The sequence below is a fragment of the Balaenoptera borealis genome (genome assembly GCF_965194805.1).
Source record: "Balaenoptera borealis genome assembly, chromosome: 4".
NCBI classification, from domain to species: domain Eukaryota; kingdom Metazoa; phylum Chordata; class Mammalia; order Artiodactyla; family Balaenopteridae; genus Balaenoptera; species Balaenoptera borealis.
The window spans coordinates 75,143,408-75,155,684 of NC_138861.1; the positions used below are offsets into that span (position 1 = coordinate 75,143,408).

A 12,277-nucleotide genomic window follows, 5' to 3' on the forward strand; every position below is an offset into this window, starting at 1 on the left:
CCACAACTACTGAGCCTGCGCGTCTGGAGCCTGTGCTCCGCAACGAGAGAGGCCGCGATAGTGAGAGGCCCGCACACTGCGATGAAGAGTGGCCCCCACTTGCCCCAAGTAGAGAAAGCCCTCGCACAGAAACGAAGACCCAACATAGCAATCAATCAATCAATCAATAAATCTTTAAAAAAAAAAAAAAATAGAAGCGGAGAACCAAAGTCAAACTTCATTTACTTAATAATCTTACCTCGAATTATTCTGCCTATACCATTGCACATTCACTTGAGTGATATCTCCCCCTGCCCTTTTTTAATGGTGTATTTCCTCAGTATCTCCAAAGAGAGCACAAATAGAGCATAGTATTGCTTTTCAAGACTAGGCACTGTGGGCTGTCTCTCCCCCCAACCCCCCGCCCCAAATCTATAATATTGGCATAAAGATGACGCTCAAGAATTGCTTGTGAGTGGAAAATACATAAAACTTCATACAGTGAGGCACTGTCTCTTTCTTGTTCCTTTTATCTTTAGCCTAGCATGCAGTAGTTTCAATGAGTATTTTTGTATGAATAAATAAATTTTCTTGGTGGTCTTTGAATCCAGCACCCCACCTTTTTCTTTCAGGGCTGGAACAACCATTATCTCTGACAACTTAAACTCTCACTCCCTTGTATTGATCACATCTGTAAATACACAATAGAAGCATTACACTCTTCAGTTAAAATTCCAGCAGGGAGCTATGACCAACAATTATTTCCCTTAAATGACTTTCATATCTGTGATCAGCTCTAGAGCTAAGGGGCTAGTTGAACCTGACCACAGATGACATTAGATGATTTAATAGTATCAACTCGCTTTTGAACTTATAAGTTAAATAACGTTCATATGTCAATATAGAAGGTGACGCACTTAAGAACCCCAAGTTTCTTTCATATTCAGTTATTCAGAGTCTTTTTCAGGGTCATTGTCAGATAATTGCTCAGATGAACTCTAAGGAAATACCTGTGTGTTCCTGTGTAATGAAGACTGGTTCTTCCACCCTGAAAGATGTCCACACCATTCCTCCACCAAGAGGAACTCTTGATGTAACTGGAAGAATTTTAGAAAATAAGAATATTTCTGTGTAGTAATGTTGCACAAACACTGGAGTTTATTTCTGAGTTGCAGTTCATCAATTCTGGGTCCATATGCTTATTTATTTTTATTATATTTATTAATTTATGATATGTAATTTGTATATTTTTATTACATGAAATATTTTTCAATATACCATAGAAAGAAGGAAAATTTTATTTATTATTTTTATTTTTTGATTTTTATTTTTTATAAATTTATTTATTTTATTTTTGGCTGCGTTGGTTCTTCACTGCTGCATGCGGGCTCTCTCTAGTTGCGGCGAGTGGGGGCTACTCTTTGTTGTGGTGCACAGGCTTCTTGTCACAGTGGCTTCTCTTGCTGTGGAGCATGGGTTCTAGGCACGCGGGCTTCAGTAGTTGTGGCACACAGGCTCAGTAGTTGTGACTCACGGGCTCTAGAGTGCAGGCTCAGTAGTTGTGTGCACGGGCTTAGTTGCTCCACGGCATGTGAGATCCTCCTGGACCAGGGCTCGAACCCATGTCCCCTGCATTGGCAGGCTGATTCTTAACCACCGCGCCACCAGGGAAGCTGAAGAAGGAAAATTTTAAATGAACATTAACTTTTTCATTAAATTGTTCTATACCGCCATTTTAAGAAGTGCCTAGTATTCCACCTAATGAATGGATCATAATGTGAATAAGTTTAAAATAAAATTTGCTAAAACAAAATATCTTCTCTTAGTCAGCCATCCACAGTTTCTTCCAAGACTTCATTCTCAGCTGCTAGGGAGAAAACACTCAACACCAAAAAACCTCAGCTCCAGGTAAGATAAATGGTTTAAATTTCACTTTAAAAAAAAATTAAATATAAATATAGTTGATTAAATAGAAATATAGTTGATTTACAATGTTGTGTTAATTTCTGCTGTACAGCAAAGTGATTCAGTTATATATATATATATGTATATATGTGTATATATATATACACATTCTCTTTTTTAATATTCTTTTCCATTATGCCTTTTCACAGAATATTGACTATAGTTCCCTTTGCTATGCAGTAGGACCTTGTTGTTTATCCATTCTATATATAATAGTTTGCATGTGCTAACCCCAAACTCCCACTCCATCCCTTTCCTCCCATCACCCTTGGCAACCACAAGTCTGTTCTCTATATCTGTGAGTCTGTTTCTGTTTCATAAAAGTTATTTGCGTCATATTTTAGATTCCACATAATAAGTGATATCATATGGTATTTGTCTTTCTCCTTCTGACTTAACTTCACTTAGTATGATAATCTCTAGTTCCATCCATATTGCTGCAAATGGCATTTCGTTCTTTTTTTATGGCTGAGTAGTATTCCATTGTATATATGTACCACATCTTCTTTATCCTAAATGGTTTAAATTTGATGTCTCATTGAAGATCTGGATATTAGGTTCTTTTCTCTCTAAAATACAGGAGACTGATCCCAGGACGCCCAGTAGATACCAAAATCCAGGGAGCTCAAGTCCCTTATGGCATAGTATTTGCATATAACCTATGCAATCCTCCTGTATACTCTAAATCATCTCTAGATGACTTATGATACCTAATATGATGTAAATACTATGTAAATAGTTGTAAACACAATGTAAATGCTATGTAAATAGTTGCCTCACCTGGCAAATTCATGTTTGGCTTTCTGGAACTTTCTGGATATTTTCAATCTGTGGTTGGTTGAATCTGCAGATTTGGAACTGTGGATAAGGAGGGCTGACTGTATCAAGGATCTTTGTTCCAGGGGGTGCTGAGTAGACATAGAAAGATCCCTCTTGTCTTGGTACTCACCAAGGGAGCACCCCAAATTCCTTTGTTTGTTTCTTTAAGTCTTGGGTAGCACCTAGATGTCAAGCTGATAATTACTTTTTCAGGCAGTTTTTTGGATGAGAAATCCACTCCTTCTCTGTGATATAGGGTGGTCTAGCAGGCTAGGTAAAATAAATAGCATGATTTTGTAGGATCTTCCTTGATTATACTTAAATCACGTTCTTGCTCATACTTAAAGTATAAATCCACAGTCATTTATAAAGCAGCAACTCTTTGCTGAAATTGGGGCACAAACATGAGTAAGACCGAATCTTTTAAAGAAGAGAGCTTTCCATCTCTATTGGCAAAGTGAATCATTATTGTAAATGCTTCCGAAGAGTGTAAGTTATTTGTAAATAACATTTGTAGGGTTTTTTAAAATGTAAAATTTATTGTCATACATATATTTATGGCATAAATGGCCTGGCCTGCTTCTTTCAGAGTCTCATACTTCTTCTGTCTTGAGGCCCCATACCTGGGACTTTGGGTTGCTTCCAAATTTACTAGTCCTTAGTAATAAATTACCAATAAAGAAGTGTTTAATAACTAAAGACAGAAGTTGTATTTGATATCTACATTGATAATCATCAGCTTGATGCCATTCCTTAATGTCCCACAAAAACACATGTTCTTTCAGAGGAGGATCTAACCATTTCATCTTCCTCCATTTGGTGGATATCCTATCAGTTCTTCTTAAGGTTAATGGCTCCCTATTCAAAGAGGGATTTCTGTCCTCCTAGCAGCACTAGCTACGTCTTTTTTCTTTCATTGATTCATCAGATATTTACTGAGCGCCTACGCTATGGTACTGCTCTCTGCTTATGATACCACGTCTTGGGCCCAAGGCATTTCCCTGCCTCTGTCAAAGTCACAGTTTTGATCATTGTTCCAGCACACGTCCTAGATACACTAGAGGTTTTCCCTGGGACTTGGACTAAAAGTAAGGTAACTCAGCTTTAATTGAACGTGCTCTGTCTTATTTGATAGAACTAATGAAAATTACAAGCATTTAAAAATATGAATTACTTTAATAAGGACAAAGTAATTTCATAAATTAATTAATATATCATTTATTAACTGCCATTAAACCCTTGTTAATTAAGTAAAATGGTAAAGTTAAATAAAAAGATGGATGATTTCCTAAAGGAGATGAAATTGTGATTTAAGCATCTTTTCTTAATTGGTTTAATTGACAAGCACAGCATTGTACAAAATAATTCATCCAGGACTGGGAACTACAGGCTGACAAAAGACTCCACATAGATAGAGCATTTTGTGAGCAGGAAGCAGTGAGGATTATTTTCTAGAGAATGATCATATTCTATTTTACTCTACTCCAGTGGTTATTAACTTTATCTTGGTTAAGGGTTCAATATACATAAGTCAACTAATGTTTATTGAGTATCTCTTATATGCCAAGCATTTAGGGCATAAGAACTAAGGATTTGTTTGAACAAAAATAGATCCTTTTGAGAATTTGGTGAAAGCTAAAGATTTCTTCCAACAGAGTAAATAAAATATAAACATGCAAACTCACACCAGCTTTTACACGCAAACTCTCAGGAGGTATATGGACCCCTAAAGTTCATTCATGGAGACCCTCAGGTCTGTGGACTTAATTTAAGGACCCTCCCCTATTTGAAGTTATTCAAGCAAGGAATGATGTGTGTGTCTTAGGACCAGGCACTTCACCTCCCTAGGCTTCCATATTTTTGCCTATTAAATGAGAGCGGTAGATGAAAGCCTTCCATTTTAAAAAATCTGTAAATCTACGAATGGGTGTTATAAGTATGCTTGTCTGTTTACATCATTTATCTCTCTGTTGCTCATATTTGTGTGTGGAGGTAGAAAAGAATAGCACAAAACAGAGCATAACAAAACAGAATAGGAATCAGAGAATCCTCTGGAGTTTAGATATCATATCAACTCGTCCATGAGAAGAGACAGTGGCAATCCAGATGGTAAATGGTCCCACAGTGAGTGAGTGTCAGAGTCGGGACTTGGCTCTGCATTTCCTGACCTCCAGTCAGCTGACCACAGTGCCACAGTGTGTATGAAGATTTATCTCCCACGGATGCCTACAAGTGGTTACACTAGCTTAATAACATCTTTGAAAATTGATATCAAAATTCATACATTGAAGTTCCACCCCCCAGGACCTCAGACTATGATATTATTCTTTACCAAGGTAATCAAATTAAAATTAGATCATTAGAGTCGGCCCTAATCCAATATGTCTGTTGTCCTAATAAAAAGGAGAAGTTTTGAGATGGGTACTCACACGGGGAGAATGTCATGTGTAGATAAAGGCGGAGATCAGGTGATGCTTCTATAAACCAGGGAACACCAATGTTGTTCACAAACCCCCAGAAGCTAGGAGAGTCTTGAAACACATTCTCTCTCACAGCTCTCAGAAGAAACAACCTTGATTTTGGACTTCCAGCCTCCAGAAATGTTCTTTAAGCCACCCAGTTTGTGGTACTTTGTTACAATAGGCCTAGGAGGTCAAATGGCCTCTCTGGGCCTTGGTTTCCTCATCTGTCAAGTGAGGGGTAACCCAGATAGGTGAGTAGTTCTCAGATGGTGTTCTGGGAGCCCTTCAGGGGCCCGTGTGTTTGTGATACAAGGAAACTGTGAAGAAAAAAAATATATCTATGTATGTATATAAGTAAGTATGTCTGTTCGTTCAGGATTCCCCTCACCCCCTCCTCCTCTGTACCAGCTGCTTCCCCAGAAACAAGTCCTCTCTATTTTCCTGTTAGGGAAAGATCTCTAAGATACTGTGTGGAAAAAGCAATCATGCAGCAGTGTGCATGGTATGCTGTCTTATTTTGTGTTAAAAAATGGAGGTAATCAAAAAGATGAACAGTGACAACTGTTGGTGAGGATGTGGAGAAATTGGAACATGCATACATTGTTGGTGGGAATGTAAAATGATGCAGCCCCTTTGGAAAATAGTCTGAAAGCTTCTCAAAAATTAAACATAGAGTTGCTATGTGCCTAGCAGTTCTACTCCTAGGTATATCCCAAGAGAATTGAAAATATGCTCACACAAAAACTTGTATGCCACTGCTCTTAGCAGCATTACTCATAGTAGCCCAAAAAAGTGGAAACAGCACAAATGTCTATCAGCCAATGAATAGCTAAACAAAATGGATTTAAAATTCCACTAATGTAATTAATTGATTAATATAAACTTCCATTTTGTATTCTTAAAATGGAATATTCAACCACAGAGAGGAAGTACTGATACATGTTACAACACAGATGAGCCTTGAAAACATTATGCTAAGTGAGAGAAGCCAGTCATCAAAGGCCACCGATTATATGATTCCATTTATATGAAATGTCCAGAATAGGCAAATCTATGAACTCAGAAAGTAGATGAATAGTTTCTTAGGCATAGGGGAGTTGGTGGGGGTGGGGGGGTGATAGCTGAGGGATGTTCATTCTTTTTGGAGTAATGACAAAGTCCTTTAGTTAGATAGTGGTGATGGTTGTGCAGCCTCGTGAATAAACCAAAACCCACTTAATTGTACACTTTAATTTGTACATTTTTGAATTTTATGGTATGTGAATTGTATTTTAATTTAAAAACCCTCTGGAAGGGAATAAAAAATTTTTAAAGGGAGGCAAATAATTCATATTTTCTTGACTATGCACAAAGAAATTCTATAAGGAGACATAAGACACTTACCAGTGGTTACCAAGATTGGGATGGGCTTCTGAGAGAGTGGGAACTGAGCAGATGCGAGACAGGTGAGAGAGAGAGATTTTTTAAAAACCACAAAATTATATACACCTTTTACAATTTTTATTTAATTTTATGTATTTATTTATTTTTGGCTGTGTTGGGTCTTCATTGCGAGTGGGCTTTCTTTAGTTGTGGCAAACGGGAGCTACTCTTCGTTGCAGTGCGCAGGCTTCTCATTGCAGTGGCTTCTCTTATTGTGGAGCACAGGCTGTAGATGCACGGGCTTCAGTAGTTGTGACACATGGGCTCAGTAGTTGTGGCTCGTGGGCTGTAGAGCGTAGGCTCAGTGGTTGTGGCGCCAGGGCTTAGTTGCTCTGCGGCATGTGGGATCTTCCCAGACCAGGGCTCGAACCCATGTCCCCTGCATTGGCAGGCGGATTCTTAACCACTGCACCACCAGGTAAGTCCCAATACACCTTTTAATATTTTATAATTTTATATTAAAATTTGAACCATGTGAATAGATTGTCTTTTGAAATTTAGGTAAGAATAAAATTAATTAAAACTATATATGTTGTATTAGAGTTTTATTATGGTTAGTTTGGTATCATATAGGTTTCAGTTCCTAGATATGAGAGATTGAGTACACATATTTAACTTTTGTTTTTACAACATTTGGTTAATTTATCATTAGGAAACAGGTTTGTTGGATCCCTTTTCTACTTGATTATGTTGTTTGATTACCCATGCTGGACAATCCTTTCTCTTTTTGATACAATTTCTTTTTCAAATTATTATATTTTTACTGAAGCATAGTTGATTTACAATATTATGTTATTTTCAGATGTACAACATAGTGATTCAAAAATTTTTAATAGACTGTACTCCTTTTAAAGTTATTATACAATATTGGCTGTATTCCCTGTGTTGTACAATATATTCTTGTAGCTTATTTATTTTATACATTGTGGTGTGTACTTTTAATCCTCTATCCTTGTCTTGACCCTCTCCCCTTCCCTCTCCCCACTGGTAACCACTAGTTTGTTCTGTATATCTGTGAGTCTGTTTCTGTTTTGTTATATCATTCGTTTTATTTTTTAGATTCTACATATAGGTTATAACATACAGTATTTGTCTTTCTCTGTCTGACTTATTTCCCTAAGCATAATGCCGTCTAGGTCTGTCCATGTTGTTGCACATGGCAAAATTTCAATCTTTTTTATGGCTGAGTAGTATTCCTGTGTGTGTGTGTGTGTGTGTGTGTGTGTGTGTGTATGTGTATGTGTGTGTGTGTGTGTATCAGTCACATCTTTATCCATTCATCTGTTGTTGGACACTTAGGTTACTTCCATATTTTGGCTATTGTAAACAATGCTGCTATGAACATTGGGGTGCATATATCTTTTCAAATTAGTGTTTTTGTTTTCTTTGGATATATACTCAGGAGTGGAATTGCTGGATCATATGGTAGTTCTATTTTTAGTTTTTTGAGGACCCTCCATACAGTTTTCCACAGTGGCTGCACCAGTTAACATTCCCACCAACAGTATACAAGGGTTTCCTTTTCTCCACATCCTTGCCAACATTTGTTATTTGTGGTCTTTTTGTTGATAACCATTCTGACAGGTGTGAGGTGATATCTCATTGTGGTTTTGATTTGCATTCTCTGATGATTAGTGATGTTGAGGATCTTTTCATGTGCCTGTTGGCCATCTGTATACCTTTTTTTGAAAAATGTCTATTCAGGTCTTCTTCCTATTTTTAATTGGGTTGTTAAGGATTTTTTTTTTGATATTGAGTTGTATGAGCTGTTTATATATTTTGGATAATAACCCCTTATTGGTCATATCATTTGCAAATATTTTCTCCCATTCAGTAGGTTGTCTTTTCATTTTGTTGACAGTTTCCTTTGCTGTGCAAAAACTTTTAAGTTTAAGTAGGTCCCATTTGTTTATTTTTGCTTTTGTTTTGTTTGCCTTAGGAGACAGATCCAAAAAAATATTGCTATGATTTATGTTAAAGAGTGTTCTGTCTATGTTTTCTTCTAGGAATTTTATGGTTTCAGAGCTGAAATTTATGTCTTTAATCCACTTTGAGTTTACTTTTGTATATGGTGTGAGAAAATTTTCTAATTTCAATTTTTTACATGTAGCTGTTCAGTTTCCCCAGCACTGATTATTGAGGAGACTGTCTTTTTTCCATTGTATATTCTTGCCTCCTTTGTTGTATATTAATTGACCATAGGTATGTGGGTTTATTTCTGGGCTTTCTATTCTGTTCCATTTATCTATGTGTCTGTTTTTGTGCTAGTACCATACTGTTTTGATGACTGTAGCTTTATAGTATAGTCCGAAGTCAGGGAGCATGATTCTCTTCTTGGTACAATTCTTATTTTTTCTAGGACTATTCAGTTTACTTTTTATTTCTCTGCATTTGTTCTTCTCAGCATACATAAAAGGAAATAAGTACTCATCTTGTATACATATAAGCAGACATGTAATTAGTGAAACAAAATGCCTACATATAAGAATATTCCTACTTATCAAAACCTTAAAATCAGTAAAAAGGAACCTTATCCTTTTTCATTTCAACGAACTTTTTGTAATTTTAATCAGTGTTTTATAAACTATAGATTGCAGCTGTTTTTTTATGCAATTAGTTTCTTAAATAGATTAAAAAGTTGAATAAAATAGAAATAAACAGTTCATGAGACATAAGAAGAGTGAGTAGAATTTTGTGTAGCATTTAAGGTGTGTGATGTGTATGTGTGTGTAGTATAATTCTAGCTGTGGGCCTTGGTTTAAAAAATTGAAAGTCACTGCTTTCTATTAATTCTTTTCTTTAGAGTATTGTTATGAACTTGTGTCTTTTATAGACTTGATTTATTTCAATTAACCAAAATGATGTGTAATTCTTATTACTCAGGTTAGTAATTACTAATTACTATTATTCATATTATTATAATTAATAATAATTATTATTGTTTCCATGGATGGCCAAATTATGACAACTTGACCAGTGAGAGGTCTTTTACATTGGCTCCTGTGAGATTCATCAGTGGTAGTGTATCAGTAGTTTGTTCTTTTTTATCATACAGAATTTCATTGAATCAGTATCCACAATTCATTAGTCCATTTTCCTCTTGATGGATATTTGTGTTATTTCTGTTTTGAGGCTACTATTAATAAAAGTGCTACAAACATTCTTGTGTAAGTCTTTTTGTGGACATAAGCATTTCTTTCTCTTGGATATACTATATAAATATATGAGGGGTAGAATTATAGGTCATTGGGCAGGCAGATGTCTGTTTAACTTTCAGAGAAATTGCCAAGCAGTTTTCCAATGTGGTTGTACAGTTTTATACTTCCACCAGCAATGTATAAGAATTCTTATCGCTCCATATCATTGCCAATGTTTCATATTGTTAATCTTTTAATTTTAGCTACTCTGATAGGCATATGGTGGCATCTCATTGAAGTTTTAATTTGCATTTTCCTGATGACTAAAGATATTGAGCACCTATTCAGCATGCTTATTGGTTATTTGGATATCTTCTTTTGTGAAGTGCCTGCTTAGCTCTTTTGCTCATTTTTTTAAAATTACTATTGATTTTTTTTTATCTTTTCTGTTAATCTGTGGCTTGCTTTTTCACCTTAATAATGATTTCTTTTGGTGAACAGATATTTTTAAATTTGATGAGATCCCATTTATCTAATTTTTTTCTTTTAGGATTAATATCTTTTTTGTGTTAAGAAATTGTTGTCTACCTCAGTGTCTTGAATAGTGAGCTACTCTGAACAGAAATAGAGGAGAGGATGTATTTTTTTAAGGTTATGAGTTCACATCTATTTTTTAATTTCACCTATTGTTTCTTATTTGTTTCATGTTTATTTCTTACTTAGCTTATTATTCTCTACTTTCCTCATAGTGTTGATCACTAAGACTTTCTACTGCATTTATAACATAATCTTTTATTTGAAAAAAAAGGTGTTGAAACTTAAGAGAAAATATATGAAACTCCCTACCGGACTACATGGTATTTAAAGTCAATATCATCTTTTAGATATTATGATTCACTGTGTGAGGATAATCTAGGAAGAATTGCATACAAGGGACAAATCCAGGTTTTGTGGGACTTGGAGCTTATATGAGTTAGAGATCGCTTTTTTTTTTTTTTTTTTTAATTTATTTTTGGCTGTGTTGGGTCTTCGTTTTTGTGCGAGGGCTTTCTCCAGTTGTGGCGAGCGGGGGCCACTCTTCATCGTGGTGTGCGGGCCTCTCACCATCGCGGCCTGTCCCGTTGCGGAGCACAGGCTCCAGACGCTCAGGCTCAGTAATTGTGGCTCACGGGCCCAGCTGCTCCACGGCATGTGGGATCTTCCCAGACCAGGGCTCGAACCCGTGTCCCCTGCATTGGCAGGCAGATTCTTAACCACTGCGCCACCAGGGAAGCCCGAGATTGCTTTTTAAGAAAAAGAATTTTACAGGCCATTTCTCCTGGGGTTGCCACATTTCAAGATGTGTCAGTCATGCCAAGATGTGATCTGATGTGTTGAGATGCATAGATATGTGAGTTTGCTCACAGAAACACTCATTGTTTGTGGTGTTGCTGTAAATTTGTACCCTACATTCATAGGAATTGTAAAAACTTTTGTAAGATTTCCATAAAAAATACATATGATGTGTTTATATTTGTATATATTGCAGTATAGAGCATATTTATGAAAAAATAGAAATTCCATTTTGACTAGGAGACAGTGAGGTCAAACCTTCAAGTTACAATTTTATACATCTGATAATTGGAAGAATTCCTCACAGACTAGCTTTTGGCTGTTTCTCTCCAGTTTTCATAACACAATATAGTCAGTGCCCTTCATCTTCATATCATGATGCAAGATGAGTCAGAGTGGGCACTGGAATTGTTCTTGGAAGAAATTATATCCTGGGAGGCTAACAGTACCTAATTATATAGAAGAGTGACTGATAACTGCATCAGTTTATCCCATTAAATCCAAGTTAACTGTGTCTCCAGCTCAACTTCCACTTAGCTGGATCTTTAGAATACCTCTGGTCACTGCAATACCACCCAACAAGATGGAAAATGTGATTGTAGTGGAAAGAGAAAGCTACCTTAAACAGTTATAATTAAAATATTTTACTTCTACAAAATTTACAAAAATATGAGTTCATGTGAATATGTTGCTGGAGCCTCTCCTAGACTTTGGAAGGGGAGTGACTCTAAAGCTTAAGATTCATTATTTCATGGTAAATTTGCCTCTGCTTATTACTTAAAATTGGAAATATAAAAGAAGCATGATATATACATTATTTAATAATTACTCCCTGCTGTAAATATTAGATAATATTTAAATTTTAGCTTAGAGTATATTAGGTGCTGATGCATATACACACATCCACCATGTGTTGTAGAAAACAACCCCTCCATACCTGGTCCGTATCAGGTAGTCAAGAATGTTTTAGGAATAAGTATCTGCATGAAAAAAATATTTAAAATATGTGATAGTGAGGACTGTTACCAGAGACTAATGTAAAAGTAACATATCCCCATTTTTCATTATATCTTATTATTGAAAATGTTGAGTCATGTGATAATGTAATAAAAAAAAGGTTCTATTTATTAAGTGTTACTCTATGCCAAATATCATGAGACA

General features: G+C 36.0%; 1 protein-coding gene across 6 annotated transcripts in view; it reads left to right on the plus strand.

The window, feature by feature from the left end:
• Positions 1–12,277, plus strand: part of LOC309627933 (uncharacterized protein) — a 146,117-nt gene that overhangs the window by 67,276 nt on the left and 66,564 nt on the right. The window contains exon 3 of one of the 6 annotated variants that reach the window (XR_014244037.1): positions 947–1,797. The exons of the other annotated variants lie outside the window; for them this stretch is intronic. The gene's annotated coding sequence lies outside the window, so the exon portion shown is untranslated. Of the gene's footprint in view, positions 1–946; positions 1,798–12,277 lie in introns of those variants that run through there. 6 annotated transcript variants of the gene reach the window in all.